At 47.3% G+C, this 15,181-nt stretch overlaps 1 long non-coding RNA gene across 2 annotated transcripts in view; it reads left to right on the top strand.

The window, feature by feature from the left end:
* The window catches only part of LOC308199186, a 6,023-nt gene extending 2,507 nt beyond the window's left edge, over nucleotides 1–3,516 (top strand). The window contains exons 1-2 of one of the 2 annotated variants that reach the window (XR_013954439.1): nucleotides 1–2,481; nucleotides 2,624–3,516. The exon at nucleotides 1–2,481 is cut by the window's left edge and continues 2,507 nt beyond it. This is a non-coding gene — a long non-coding RNA (uncharacterized lncRNA). Of the gene's footprint in view, nucleotides 2,482–2,591 lie in introns of both variants that reach the window. The other variant, XR_013954440.1, reaches the window with a different exon arrangement.
* The last annotated feature ends 11,665 nt before the right edge of the window (nucleotides 3,517–15,181 follow it).

Raw genomic sequence — 15,181 nt, 5'->3', positions numbered from 1 at the left:
GTATAAAAATGATATACAGATGCCAGTGCCAACGAAGCCAGGACAAGAGGTCCAGATTTACAGAGTAAAAGCTTCACATGCGCTCTGTCAGCTTTGATTGATCTGCGCTATACATCAGAAACTTGTTGACTGGTAAAGGGAACAGCGCAAATAATTCACCGCAACAAGCCAGATAATTCACCCAGCCAATCGGTCTGCTCCGCTTCTCCTGGCGGTGACATACGAGTCCTCCTCCCGCACAGAGATGCATCATTCTGCAGCCTGGCAGCGCTCGGTGTCGCGGCGGGGGTGGGGGAGGCAGGCAAGAAGAGGAAGAAAAGGGGGAAGGGAAGGGAGGAAAAAAGGTGGGAGCAGCGCACACAAAAGGAAAGGCGAGACAAGGAGAAGTTGGGTTTGGGTAATGGGCACCGCCATCTACCTTTTCCACGCTGAGCCCAGGCAAAGCCATTCAGCCCCAGTGGTCATTATCATATTGATTAAGTTCATCAGAGAGCAATTTTGGGTTTAACGCCAGCGGATTGGGAAGGGGAGCAAAGAATTATCTAAGAAAAGCACAACATTCTTACCGCAGGGACGTTTCCCTGTTCCAGTTCATTGAGGGAGTTGATTAAGTTTAAATGAAGCAGACACTGGATAAAAGTAAGGGTATTGACCACTGGGCAGCGCGGGCTGCGCTTGAAAAGGCCTGATACATGCAGAAAAGCAAGATTTGCTAAATGCTCTAATCTTCAATCAAATCTTACATCAATACAGACAAAGTTTGGTAATGAGAGATTCAATGAAGCATGCGGGAGAAAGAATTAATCCTCTTGGTCTAAACTGGGTTCAACTTTGAAGCCTGCTCTGAAGGAAAGACAGTTATCTAAATGCTAAATAAGAAACTTATTGTACTTTTCTTGGCATGCTAATCTTTTGTCTATTTCATCTCTATTATTTGTATGCTCATAGACGGCAGTTGTCATGGTGATTATATCAAGCCACTTGTGTGCGGATGACTGCGAGGAATCAGGGTCTCCCCGCAGCCCCAGGCGCAGCGCGGCGGGGCCGCCCTCCCTTGCTCCCCCCACCCCGCTGCCCTGCGTGCCCGCGGAGTGCCGCGGCCGGGAGAGGGGAGCGGTCCCCCATCGCCTGACAGCACCGGGCCCCCTCTCCTCTTTTCCCCCAAGATCACCTAAACCGGAGCGATCTCCCTCCATCAAGAGTTGTGGGTGCTTTTTTTTTTTTTTTTTTTTGCGAGCTTGCCTTGATAAGCTTTTGATGTCACAAATCAAACACTCGCCAGGAGGTAGATAATGGGGAGTGTGATCTCCTCCATTTGTACACAGACAGCGCTTTGGCACTGGCGTTGCCTTGAACCGGCGTCAAACCCGGCGGATGGCCGGAGCCCGCCGCCGCCCCCGGGCTCCGCCGCTCCCAGGGGCTGGGCAGCCCCCGCCGCGGGGAATTAAGATTCATGACATGCAAACAGCGAGGTGAGCGCGCACTGCAGCAGCGAAAGGATCGGAGGGAAGGAGGAAAGCGGCGCGGGGGGGAAAAGAGGGAACGAGTGCATGGGACCCCCCTACCGCGCCTGCGGGCGGCCGCCGTTGGCAGGCACCGGAGCCGGGACAGCCCCCGGGGGGGGTCAGGCACCCTAATACCAACCCCCCCCCGGCCCCGGGACGACCGTCAGACTGCATGGGTGCGGCAAAAAGGGGGGTTCCCCCCGGCCGGGCTCCCCGCGAGGCAGTCATTGGAGCGCACAAGGGTGGCACCCGAGCTTTTATGCGTTTTACAAAAGTTGTCAAATTAAGGCCGGATTAGGGCTCCCTTCAGGATTTGTGGGCTCTTCAGAGGCTGGGAGCTGCCCCTATATATCCCGTCAGTGTTTATGAAAAGCTTAAAAAGTAATAAAAGGGGGAGTGATCTCGAGAGAAAGTAACATGTATAACTCTTATTAAAGGAGCAGCGAGCGGGGCTGTGAACTTGAATAACTGTTTGAACTTTAATTTGTTCATTAACAGGATTTGCCCCCGACTGTGAATGTTATTACTTCTCTTAAAAGCGAGGTGCAAATGCAAAGCCATAATGAAAGAGCCTGGCAAAAAGTTAAACGCCCAGTAATTACACCAGCCTCATTGAAAACTTAAAGTAACACAAAAGTGGAGAAGACGGGGCCGGGCTGCTGCTCTCCCGGCCCCGGGCAGCGGCAGCCGCGCACCCGCAGCACCCCCGGGACCTCGCTCGCTGGATGACACTTTTTTTTTTTTTTGGTATTGATGTGATGACACTTTTTTTTTTTTTGTATTCCTTGGTGGGGGAATTCTACTTTATGCTTCTAACTCTTTTAAATTTTGAGTGAAACGCGGTGTCTGAAGTCTGATCTAATCTGCATGTTTGTATCCTAAACAGGGCACATTAGATCCTCTCTCCCCCTTCACACCGACAGTAGATAAAACTCTGGAGAACCGGAATAAAACAAACTGCTACTCCTCTCAGAAGGTATATGACTTTGTACTGATGCGTTTGCCAGTTAGCTCCGCATCGACTGTCTTTTCATCTGTCGGTTATTCCTTTCCTGTTTTTGTCAACTGATTTTTTTTTTTTTATAGACTCACTTGTCATCTGCATCCTTCCTCAACAGGAACATGCAGCCAGGTCGCAATTAAATATACAGATACACGAGCTGTTAGCAAGACTTCACCCTCGCAGCCGAATCCGAAAGCAGCCGAGCCGGTGAAATGATGGCCCTGTCACATCCTTTAGACTTAAAATGCCTCCAAACTCGCCGGCAGAGCCCGCGGCTCTCGCTCGGGGGCTCTCTTTTGTCGGCGCCCCTCTCCCTGCCCACGGCGGCTCCGGGGCTCTCCTCCTCCTCCTCCGGCACAGGTGGGAAGAGACGAACCTGACCGCAGCGCTTCGCGGTCACCTTTCGGAGCAGAAGAAAAGCAAGACAGCGCTTCGCAGAGTGCGAATGAAAACCCAGTGCCAGTTTCAAACATTTCTCCTGCTCCTACAATAGCGTACTCAGGAAGGGGATCGTGCTGTCTTAACGCTACTAAGCAGAACTGTTTCAATTACAGAGCTGTAAATAAAGACACAGCTTATTTTATAGATCTAATTATTCAGTTTTCACAAATTTTTCATCACCATTAAATTCATTAGTAAAAAATATATATAACATTGATACCGAGAAAAAAAAATGACTTATAAAGTAAATTAATTTCTTCAGCTATACTTGTCCGTCCCAGCCTGGACCATCAGAACTGACACCCGAGGGGAGGTCTGCAGACCAGGAAGCCTCCTCAGTGTGAGCTGAGCAGCCACAAGTGCAGCCTGGGCTTGACCAAGAAGACAGGAGGAGAGAGCCAGGAAGGGGACAGCATTTTCTGTACTTTAACCGATCAGAATTGTTGCACCAACTAGATTTTCTAACACCATTAGGTCCCAAGACAGGAGCATCTTAGCCAAAAAAATACCTGGGACGACACGGCAGCCAGGGCAGGGTGGGCAGCACAGCTGCAGTACATCTCCTGACTGAATCAGGGCACAGCTCACACACCTGCATGCTGTGCCGCGCTTGGGTGGATTTCAGCTTCCACCGTGCTGAGACCCCCCACCACAAAAGCTCTGCACAAGCACTAAGATGGTCTTAACAGTGTCCCTGTAGGAAAAACCCCAGCCTTCTAACCAGGCAGAAAAAAGCATCGCTGGCAAGGATTGCTAAGTAATGGCACGTCCAAGTTGTGACTTGCTGGGAAATAACGACAGTGGCCTTAGGGGCCACGTCGTGGCTTTGGTCCTGCCCAGCCCTCGCCCCAGTACCGACTGCTGCTTCTCCGGTGAGACCGACTGAAAAGGATTTCTTGTAGTATCAGGGCAGTGACTGCTCCTGTTGTGTTAGGTTCCCCCCATCTAACCTCTGGAGATCGCTTTACACCTCAAGGGAATTGAACGCAGAACAGATTACACCGGGGCTCCGGCAGACACTGATTAAATTGTTGAACTTCACCAAGTGGACTCGATTAACCGCAGACTTGGCGCTGGTTGTCACCTTCAGACGAGCACCACCAGCCTGCCCGTTCCTCCCGGAGCCCCCTGCACGCCGGCGGGGCGATGACAAAATGGAGCCTGACCGAACCTCCCGGGAGCCCACCGGGTAAGGAGGCAACTGAGGCTGCTCGGAAAGAAGCCGGCTACTGAAAAGCAGCGGCCCCAAGTGTCCGTCAGCGTCAAATAAAGACATTTTAAAAGGCGAGGGGCACCCGGCCGGGCGGAGGGAGGCTTCGGCACTGCAGCCCAGCGCCCTCACCTCCCAGGACATCCCGAATTCTGCTTTGGACACGGGCTGGCAGATCAGCCCTCTGTATTTGTGGTGGCTCAGCTCGTGCCACCCGACCTACGGGTTGTAACACAGCCGTTCCGCAGGCTGCACCTCGCTGCTATGAGCTCTCCCCGGCAGCAGGGCTGGCAAATACCGGCTGGCAGTGCCGGCACCGCGGCTTGGAGGCACCCAAGGTGTGCGTGTCGGTGTAACCCCGAAATGAGGACATAGACATTGCGCCGCGCGCCTGGGGTTGAGTCGTGAAACAGTCAGGAGTTAAAGTCTTGATACAGTGGAAAAAAAATAACTAACTAGACCTTTAAAGCCGAGAAGCCCTCAGGCTGTAGGGAAATCATCGCTGTTGATTTCAGCCGGAGTATCTGTATTTCGGTGACAGCGGGATCACACGCACAAAAACACAAAACAAGAAGTAAAACTGTTTCTCCTTCCGCAGATAAAATAAAATAAAGGCGATTTTGCAGCTTGCTAGGGAGGCGTTTGCATGCCACCGTCCTGCCGGTAGCGGCTCGCCGTGACACGGCGGCGCCCGGGCAGTACCGGCCAGGGACCGGTAGCAGTAGCGGGCAGCGGCCGCGCGTGAACGGTGCCCCCTGGCGGCCATGGTGGGAACTGCGCCCGCCCCCGCCTCCGCCATGTCAGGGCCGGGGCCCGTCGGGACGGGGCGGGATGGATGGATAGGATGGGACGGGAAGAGATAAGATGGGATGAGATGGATAGAATGGTCCCGCCCCGCTCGCCGAATCCATAGTCAAGACCCCAGTTTTGTCATTTGGAAATACTAATTATCTAATCACGCCACGCTGCACAGCGTACTTGTCTGCCCAATTAGCTAGGACAATTATTAAAATGCGGCAGCCTAATTATGTCTCAATTTAATGCTGGCAAACCCGTGTATAGAGCAGTAATTAAAATCCTCTCCTTGCCTCTGCCTTTAGGGCAGGGGTTGATTAGGACCTGTCAGGGGCTGCACTGAACCAAAGCAGTCAGGCATATTGTGCAACACGACCCCGCATTGTTAAGTGTGTCAACATATTAACCTGAATTCCCTTCAGCCCGCATAATCACATTTGGTGGGAGGAAGAACGGGGCTAAAACATGAAGCATTTTATTTAAAAAACATAAATTCTTTTTAATTAATGCTGTAAGAGATCTGACGCGTTTTGAGCTACTAAGCGCTGCGAGTCATGTAAGACTGGTGCTTCTAATTACCAGCAAAGCAAGGTTTGCTCTTCTCTGGTAAAAATACTTCCCTCTCCTCTCATTTAAAGAAAATGATCTTTCTTTTGGGTAGTGTGTTTTTCAAAAGCCAGCTAGTTGGCTTCCAGTGATAAAGTTGATTACCAGGTTTTTGTTTGATGATGGAACGAACACAAGTGAATATTGACTTCTGCAAGAATCAAACAGAAGACTAGAGGCATAAATAAAATGGTCCAGATTTAACACTTGAAAGAAGTTAATAAAGTTGAAAATTAAAAATCATAATATTGGGATAATTTCTGAATATTTATTTTTTGCTCAGCGCTCAGGTTTGATAGGAAGTCAGTGTTGAAACACAGCCAGGCAAGAGGGAGCATGAGCCCCACAGTTACGTGTGTACCCACAGTCTGGCTGCGCCCTGTGCCCACAGCAGCCCAGGGCCTGGCCTCCCCCAGCCATGGCCACCTCAGGAAGGCCCCACTGGACATGGCATTAGTGGTGTTCCCCTTAGCACATCCCTTTTTGGCTTGAAACACACCGTGCCAAGGGATTGGCTCCTTCTTCTCCAGTTAGCAAGCTCTCCGAGGTTTGGGGCTACAGAAACAAATGCTGTTCCCCTGGAAAGCAAAAGCCCTCCTGGAAAGGAGAAGGCCCCTTCTCCCACTGCGTGTGCCCTACGTCTTGGAAGTGGCCCCCTCTGAGTCTCCTCGGATGGTGAACCGAAGTGCAAATCTGTGTTCTGACTTGTTCTCGTGGCTGTCAGCGTGTTTTCCTCTTGTCAGCAGCAATTGACTGGTCAGGTTCACCCTTGTACAGCAACTGTAACAGCTCATTGACAGACCAGTGACCCAGCCGGACCCGATAATGGAAAACTATTGATTTCTGTGGGCTCAGCAGATCTAAAATGAATGCCCAGTATAATGTCATCAGCTGTCTCAGACTCTGATAGAAAGACAAAGTATCAAAGACGTGCTGCCTATCCTGACAATTTGCTCACCGAAAAAAAATAGTGCCCACAAGCAAACAAAGTGGCCTTTCTCGGTTTCTCCCCTAACAAACAGGGACCACTCAGTGCCTGCATCAAGGCCAAGGAACCACGGCCCAGGTGTGCTGGGGACACTGGCTGCCCTTTCCAGCGAGCACTGTGACAGCCCCTTCAGACTTCAAACACCTGCCAGGGAAGAACAATCACGTGGGCATGTGGCACAGCAACACTCCCCCCGCCTGCCCAACTGCAGAGAGCAGGGAACACAAGAGCAGGAAGGCTGCCAGGGGACATGGTGCTGCTCCTGCCTCCAGCAAAGCCAAAGGCTTGAACAAGCCCACGGCACCTGAGCTGCGTGCACCCCACTCCCATGCTGTAACAAATAATGCACAGGTCTAGAAGGAAGTTAGATGGTAATAAGTTCTGCTAATAAAAATCTGATAGAGATCAACATTTAAAGATTTGTGGGATTGTAACAGCTGTTTGATATAAGGATCACTGTATTTAAGTTCAACCAGGAAGAGGAACCAGTACGACATCCTTCTCAAAAAACATTTAACTCCAGGGGACAAGGAAGCTTGCCAAGTTACTTTTTGGTCCCAGGGAACCCCATCCCAGAGTGGTGGCCTGTCTTTCCCACACAGATCATTCCATCTGGGTAAAGCAGCAGCCGCAGATGTCCCCTGCAGCTAACCAAGCTCAGATCACAGCAGTACTTAGCAGAGCACAAAGTCGTCGGGACACTCACCAGCACATGGTGGAAATTCTAAATGGAATGAGGATCAGACAGATGCTGGCATCCTGCGTGACACCGCTACCTGCTGAGGATGTTTCAATGAGCCCCAGAGCCCTTCAGTGGGGCCTGGAGCCTTCCAGAACTCAGCACCTTCCAGATTAATGAAGCTTCCTATAAGTCATGGGAGGAAAAAGCTGAGATAGCCCTGCAGATGCCAGCACTCACTTAATGCAAGATCCCATACCAGTGGAGATTGGAACAGCTTTGTGATCCTGGCAAAGAACTCAAGTGGCCTTAGAAGAAGTATTTAGTTTAATTATGAACAACCAGTCGGTTTTAATCAAAAAAAATACCAGCCCTTCCTCTATGTATTTTCACCTTTTGTATCTTTCTGCTCTGTGGCTTCTCCCTGTGCATACCTTGCGCCCCTCTCCCCATTGCTCTGTCCACCGCAGACAGACATGTCCTGCCTGTACCTCCAGCATCCAGCACAGCACGGCGTTGTGCTGCGCACACGCGTCAGGGGAGTGCCTCCATGGATTACTTGAGCATGACCGCAGCTGAACACATTTCGGTTTCTGCATACGTTCATTTTCTACATACATTGCACTGCACAGCCCAGGCTCCCTCTCTTCCAGCTCCCAAACGCACCCATCTCCACTCAAGCTTTTATTTCGTGTTCAGTTTCCATATGCTCCTCTCCAGCATCCCTCTTCACAGTGCCCCCTCAGGGCCTGGTCCTGAGGGGGTGAGCCTGCCACACCTGAGTAGCGTTAAGCACAGCTGTGCAAATTACAGATTACCCTTTGGGTTTCTGCCTTTTTAATGATCATTTTGAATTAAATGAAATGTAAACTCTCACAGGTTTCTGTTTTGTTTTTCCCCAAACAAAACCCCAGCATGTTTCCCATTAATGAGAACAAGGAACAGAAACCCTTCCTACCCCCCTCACAGGGGAGTTTCAGAGCATCAGAAGCTCGGGGTGATGCTCAAATCAGATTGTAATCTCTGGAGAGTCTCAGCTCAGCTCTCAGCTCCTCTTCCTGCCCATTTATTGTACCCCCAAATCTTGTGTTAAGCCAAACGGAGCTAACACCTGTACTCTGCTCCCTTCCTAAGCACAAAGAAGGTGTTCAGGCCCTTGGACAGCAAGTTCCTGAGGCAGTGATTATGCTCTATAGTATTACTGTTGTCATATATTCCCTGCTGTAATGTTCCAAGCACATTTATGTCATTTATAAAATAAATTTTGCAGACATATTGAAATCCACAATGGCACAAAGAAGGGAGTAATAAAAGTAGAGTAACCATGTACATTTGCTTCTGACAACAATGTTGGCTGTGACAAGCCACTCCCAATCAGCAGATGAGTAACACAAATGAAACAGAGTTCTGAACACTTAAAAGAGTAGGGAAGCTGCCCACAGTCACCTTCTCTAGCAGAGACTTTATGGCTGTGTTCAGCTCCTCACCACCTGAGCTCTGATCCCTCTGTCCTCAGCGCACCTCTCCTCATTCCGGCGAGCACGCACAACTGAGGCTTGGTAGCTTTATCATCTGCTGGCTTGTCCAGCCACAAAGAAAGCATCTGAACACAGCAAACCCCTGCAAGCACTTGCCAAAATTAGCCACTGGAAAACTTGCATGCAGTTCTTGTCCGTTCTGGCTGGTTCCTAACCACACTTCCAGAAGCGCTCAGTATGCGATCAGAAAGGCATAAAAGGAACACAGATTTCCACATTTTTACTAAACTGCTCCTGAATCAGTATATATATATACATACATATATTCCATAGCATTCAGTATTTCAGTAGTGTTGAGGTGTCTCTATCCAACCCCTCCTGTTCTCAGGGATGAGCCTATCTGACAGCCTCAGCCATGCAGCCTCCCAGGGGAGGACACAGCCCACCAGGCTGGGCTGAGGTTTTGTAGGCCACTGTCCTCTGACAAATCCCATCTTGTGGTTTTTAAGATTTACAAATAGCTGTGTGCAAATAATTGATTCTCCTGTAGAGAAGCTGAATGAAACTAAAATAAGCAAAAAAAAATCCACATTCAGCTCAATCTGAAATAACAATTTCCAGTTTTTGTTGCCGAAACAAGACAACCTCTAAATTTTGCATTGAGGAAAGTGCTTTGTTTCAGCCAAAATGTTGTATTTGGGGCACTTGCAATAGAAAAAAAAAATCACAGAGGGAACAAGAGGTTAGATGCACCACAGCTGCTGTCATTCCCCTTTTATCCACTCACCCAGTAATTAGGGCACTGACCCAGGATGTGGGAGATCCGTGTTCAGTTCCCTCACTGCCTGAAGGGATGTGAACCTCCATCTCTCACCCCAGGAGTGTGGTAAGATGGAGGAGCAGCTCTCTTTTGTCTTCTGGTGACTCTGCTCCCCACTGGACAGGTGCTCAGGCATCAGCTGGGCCACGGCTGCAGCTCGGGGCCACATCCTGCGCAGGGACGGCCAAAACCCCAGGACTTGCCTGCCCCAAAGCTTTTGCCCTGTGGCTGGGTGAGTGCTGGATGCTCTGTTCCTCAGCAGATCACAAGAGTCGCAGAAGCACTACACCAAGGTGTTCCAGGTACATTCCTAACCAGGTCCCAGACGCGGCTGTCAATCCTATAAGGCAAAACCTGAGCCCTCCTTCCTAGACATGTCATAATCCCAGGGCTTTTCCCCGGTAAACAAACAGTGTACCAAAACCAACTGTTCAGTTCAGGTAAATATTATATTTCTCTAAACACATTTCCCCCCCACTTTTCTAACCACACTTTGCTACAATTTTTGGTTATTCCCCTAATTAATTTTTATCATATATTTCCTGCGATGTTATGAAAGACTAATGCTAAGACAAATTTCCTGTTGCACAGTTACTACTTCTACGTTATCATTTTTTGTACCTTTTAACCATAATTAATTTTATAAGCAACCTGCACTAGCCCAGTGTCCTGGTTCCAGTTAGGACAGAGTTAATTTTTCCTCATAGTAGCTGGTAGGGTGCTATGTTTTGGATTAGGATGAGAAGAGCGCTGATAACATGCTGATGCTTTAATTGTTGCAGAGCAGTGTTTACACCAGGCCAAGGACTTTTCGGCTTCTCGCTCTGTCCTGCCAGCGAGCAGGCTAGGGGTGCAGCAGGAGCTGGGAGGGGACAGACCCAGGACAGCTGACCCAAACTGGCCAAAGGGGTATTCCATACCATCTGGCGTCATGCTAAACAATATATAGGGGTGGCTGGCCGGGGTGGGGGGCCGGCTGCTCGGGGATAGGCTGGGCATCGGTCAGCGGGTGGTGAGCAATTGCATTGTGCATCACTTGTTTTCTTACGCATTATTATTATTAATACTATTATCATTATCACTATTATTATTATTATTGTTATTATTATATTCCTGTCTTAATAAACTGTCTTTATCTCAGCTCACCAGCTTCACTTTCCCGTTTCTCTCCCCCATCCCAGAGAGGGAGGGGGGAGGGTGAGCGAACGGCTGTGTGGTGTTTAGCTGCCAGCCGGGTTAAACCACAACACCCAGGAACTAGCTGTATGACACTGAGTATAGAACTGAAATCTCACATCACCGGCCTTATGCATGGCTTTGCAGGGAGGCTCTTCACACAACAGTTCATGCACTTCTTTTTCATAAACCAATGAAATCAACAGAAGTCCTTTTTTTTGAATTAGGAAAATCTGTCACCTCAAGGATACATTTTTTTTGTTAACTCCAAAATGAATCATTTTAATAATTACTATTTAAAATTATTTTCTACAGAAAAGAATGTCCTATTTATCCAATTTTTGCTCTTTTTTTTCCCCTAGATGGTAAACAAATTATCTGGATTTTTTTTATAAGCAAACTTTGATTGCTGAATAGAAGTCTATAATTTGATAATCTTTTATTACAGCAGACCTCAGGGGACTCCCCAGGCAAGTGGCCACACGAAGTCACCGCTGGAGAAGGGAATTCTCCCATCCAAGTGTGAGGAGGACTCCTTTGTAATGAACATTAAAAACCCCTCTACTTTCATCTTGTGTTAAGAGCCTCTAGCACAGCATATTTATGGTATAATAAAACAGGGCTTTAGGCCTTTTATTCTCATATGCCAGTAACATTATTCTCTTATCATGCTTAAATGTTCTGTACACTATGTAATTTAGTGTATCTACCTTCTCACAGCTAATAGTCTCAAACACTGTAAATGCAATAAATCTTCTGATACTGTTATCACACAAGAATTAAATCATGGCACAAAACTAGCTGAAAATAACCCCACGACAACATCTGTGTCCCCTCAGAAACTGCTAAGAAGCCTCATCCTGGCACACCACTCATGCAGCCCGTTTGTTCTCGCTCAGTGCAAACTACCACTCTGATTATTACTATTTATTCACATTACCAAGAAGAAACTTCAAACAGAGTGCCCAGTACCAAAAGCTATACAGACACAAAACTTGGGGGCTTCCCTTCGCATAGGGCTGGTGCTGCGAAGAGGCAGAGCAGGCAGCTGGCAGGAGCGGGGTGCTGGTAAGTGCAGCAACCATGGAGCCCGTTGGGTGCTCCAAAGGACAAACTGTCTCCACAAGTAACTCTCTTTCCTTTACACTGATTTTAGAAAGGATCAGAAACTTCACAGTTGCTAGATTTAGAACTGGAAACACTGAATGAATGACTTGTTCTGGGGAATAACATGAATCACAATCCACCGAGGTAACCTCAGACCTTCATCTCAAAAGTAATAAACATCTGGGATTTTTATATCCACTTAAGCCCTTGGGAAAAGGCTACTGCAAGTTATTTGTATTTCATGTGCGTGTGTGTATTTTTTCGCTATTTCATTTTTGTATCAATCAAAAACATACTAAATGGTATAGAAAAAGTAACTGCCTTTCTTCTCACAGTATTTTTTGTGCAGGAAATGAAAAAAAACCACCCAACAAAACACCTAAAGTCTCACGCTACTTGAAGAGTTATAAATGGCTTTTTTTTGTTGTTGTTGTTACTGAAGGCTGACAGCAGTTACAACCAAACAGCACAGGGGCCCACAGCAGCCCGGTGCCCCCATGACATAGGTGCTTGCAGCCCCGCACAGCAAGGTTACACACCCAGACACAGGCCCACAGCCCCACACACCCATCCTGCCTCACGGGCAGCACAGGAGTGCTGCAAAACCACCATGGAGCTGTGTCTGGTTCCTGGCTTGCTCTCCCCATTAGGCCAAGGGCAGGAGCACTGAGAAGTGAAGAGCAGAGCCCTGGCATCCCTATCAGTGGCCCAGGAGTGCCCACAGCTGAAGTGAAGTGTAAAACATTAGTGCTTCTATGAGTTAGTGAAAAAATCCCTGCTAAGAATTCCCCTATTTCTAACCCCATATGGGGCACTTTTAATTTAGTCTCAATTGGAGCACCAGATGCTCTAATTACATCATCCTGGTCTTTTATAAGGTGTATTAGATGAGCAAATGCTGCATCTGTAACAAGTATTATCTTTGATTGCATCCATGATGGTTTCATTGCAAGGTTCAAGACTCTTCTTCAGCATGCCTATTTGATGTTTTTACACCACCCAAGAGCCTCAGTGAGGAATTCTTAGGATGTGTTCACTTGTATCTGTTTATGAAAAGGCCCAGGCACAGAGGGCCATGAACACTTCGTGCCCATCTGCTCCATAAATTTTTCTGTACGGCTTATTGCAGAACACAGTAAATAACTTACAGCCGGTCAGCTGTTGCTTTTCATTTTCACTGCAGTTGTTGCTGAACGCGTTGCAGGTACAGCCCCTATCTGCATCGCCTGGTTTGATGCAATTCCTGCCCAAATTTCAGTACTGCATTCAAATGACTGTATCTGCATCATCCTCAATGATTCACTTTCTCTAGTCATATACAGGTGCTGGAAAGGGTTTTCAGCTCTAAGTTCTCTTATTGCAATATCACATCAAAGAGACTTTTCCCTTATTTTTGATGGCATTTTTATACTCTGCCTGGGACAATTAGAAATTCAGTGGCCTGGAGGCTGATTATCCAGCACTAACAAATTTTCATATTATCCTTTTTTTTGTTCTTTGATTGTTATTTATTTTCTTGCCTCCCTCTATCATCTTGGAACGTGAAGAAAACTTTTGAAGAGTACTTCTCTACTAACTTTCTTTAAGAACAGCAGCAGTGACACCCAACGGGATGAGTGGCTGTTCAGATGTGACTGAACTGCATACAGAAATATAAGACAGGAAGCCAAGTATCTCCATCAGCTGAGGCACACCATTCTGGCACAGCATTAGCTTTCTCATTTACTCCAAATCGGACACAGTAGAACTTAATTCACTCACCTGATTCTCCTCACGATGCTGCCCATTTCAGAGCTTTCATTATGCTTGAAAGCCAACTTATGAAAACAGTAAAACATACATTAAGTGAAAAAGCACAAGCTAAAACCGGGATCATTTTCTGAGTAGCAGCAGCAGCACTGACACCCATTAAACTCCACCAACTTCCATGTTTGTTCCAGAACAATTCATTTCAAAATGTGGATTTGGGACAAACAAAAGGAAGACAGTTACAACGACATACCTTCTGCTCTGCCAACATCACCAGTCTCAGAATTTCAGGTCCTTGTGTTCGCTCTGCCTACTATTCCATTAGCACGATGGAATAAACCTCCAGCCCTCTGCGTGGGTGTCACAGAATCTTCTAGCCATTGATCCTGTTTGACTGATACTTCCCAAACTTCGTCATCAGAACTTCTTTTGGGACTGAGACCCATTACCTTTAGGAACTTCATATGGTGAAAATGTTCACTGCCTCAGCCCACGGTGGCTGGGAAACATTCTCAACATAAACAAGGAAAAAAGAGACAAGCAAGCAGAAGAAAACACAAGCATGATGCATTAGGCATGTACAACCATTTTCAGTATCGTGTGTTTCACAGCAGAGCTGAGATCTTTCTAGAAAGCTCCAGTGTTAGTTAATATCTACTTTAGTGACACATTTGGGCATTTGTCTCTGTTTAGTTGAGTGTTTTCTGCAGCTCCAGTACTTCATTTGCCTTTAAATTGTGCCTTCCATCTCTGTAGTTTGCCCTTAATGCAGGCAAAAACCTGAAATCCATCTACTTTCTAAGAAAATATTTAACATTTGATATTTCTGTAGTATCTAATTACTTGTTTACTTCACAGAATAATTTTGACTAACAAGAACTCTGTGGCCCAAATAAAGCCTTACAACTAGAGCATATATCATGCCTGTGTATTTATAGCATGCAAGATAAAATAATAATAGTAATAAAAAAGGATACTATCAGGGGAGAGAGATGTAAGGGGGAAATCCCCATCAGCAGCCAAGACAGGAGTTGAAAAAAAAAAAAACACAAAACAAAAAAACAGAGTGAAGTAACTGCAATCAATTCTCAAAGAAGTTACCTGCTGGAAAGTGCACATGGTGGTTTAGGTGGAGACTTCAGAAAAAGGAGCTGCCATACATGCAGTTAGTGATGAGCTCTGCTCAAGGATCAGCAGAAGGAAATAAATCCAGTATTCTTTAAAGAACAGCAACACACGCCCATATGGATGCAATGGAGGAGTGGCCATCCTGTGCATTCTTGCCATTGCTGGGCCATCATCCCTATGGCCACATGTTTCACCTCTACTAACCTCTTTGCCTAAATGCAGCACTTCTGTGCAGCCCGTGCCACCCAGCCGGCACCTTACCCACTGCACCTGTGAGCAACAAAAGTGTATGGGGGAGATTTATAGGCATGTGTCCAAGACCCACCATGTCTTTGGTTTTAATCTCTTTTAAATGACATACTCCCACAAGAGGTAAAATTAGGCCATATTCAAGCTTTTGTTATGAAAAGATGATGTGCTTACATTTAAGCAAATTTGGTAGGTCCCGCTGGGGGACATGTCATTCACTGAGCTGTGCTCCCTGGGCCTGAGCCAG

Source organism: Anser brachyrhynchus, assembly GCF_964034855.1.
Source record: "Anser brachyrhynchus genome assembly, chromosome: 8".
In the NCBI taxonomy this organism is placed as follows: Eukaryota; Metazoa; Chordata; class Aves; order Anseriformes; family Anatidae; genus Anser; species Anser brachyrhynchus.
Note: the sequence above shows the minus strand (reverse complement) of the source record. Positions and strands in the feature narration are given on the sequence as shown.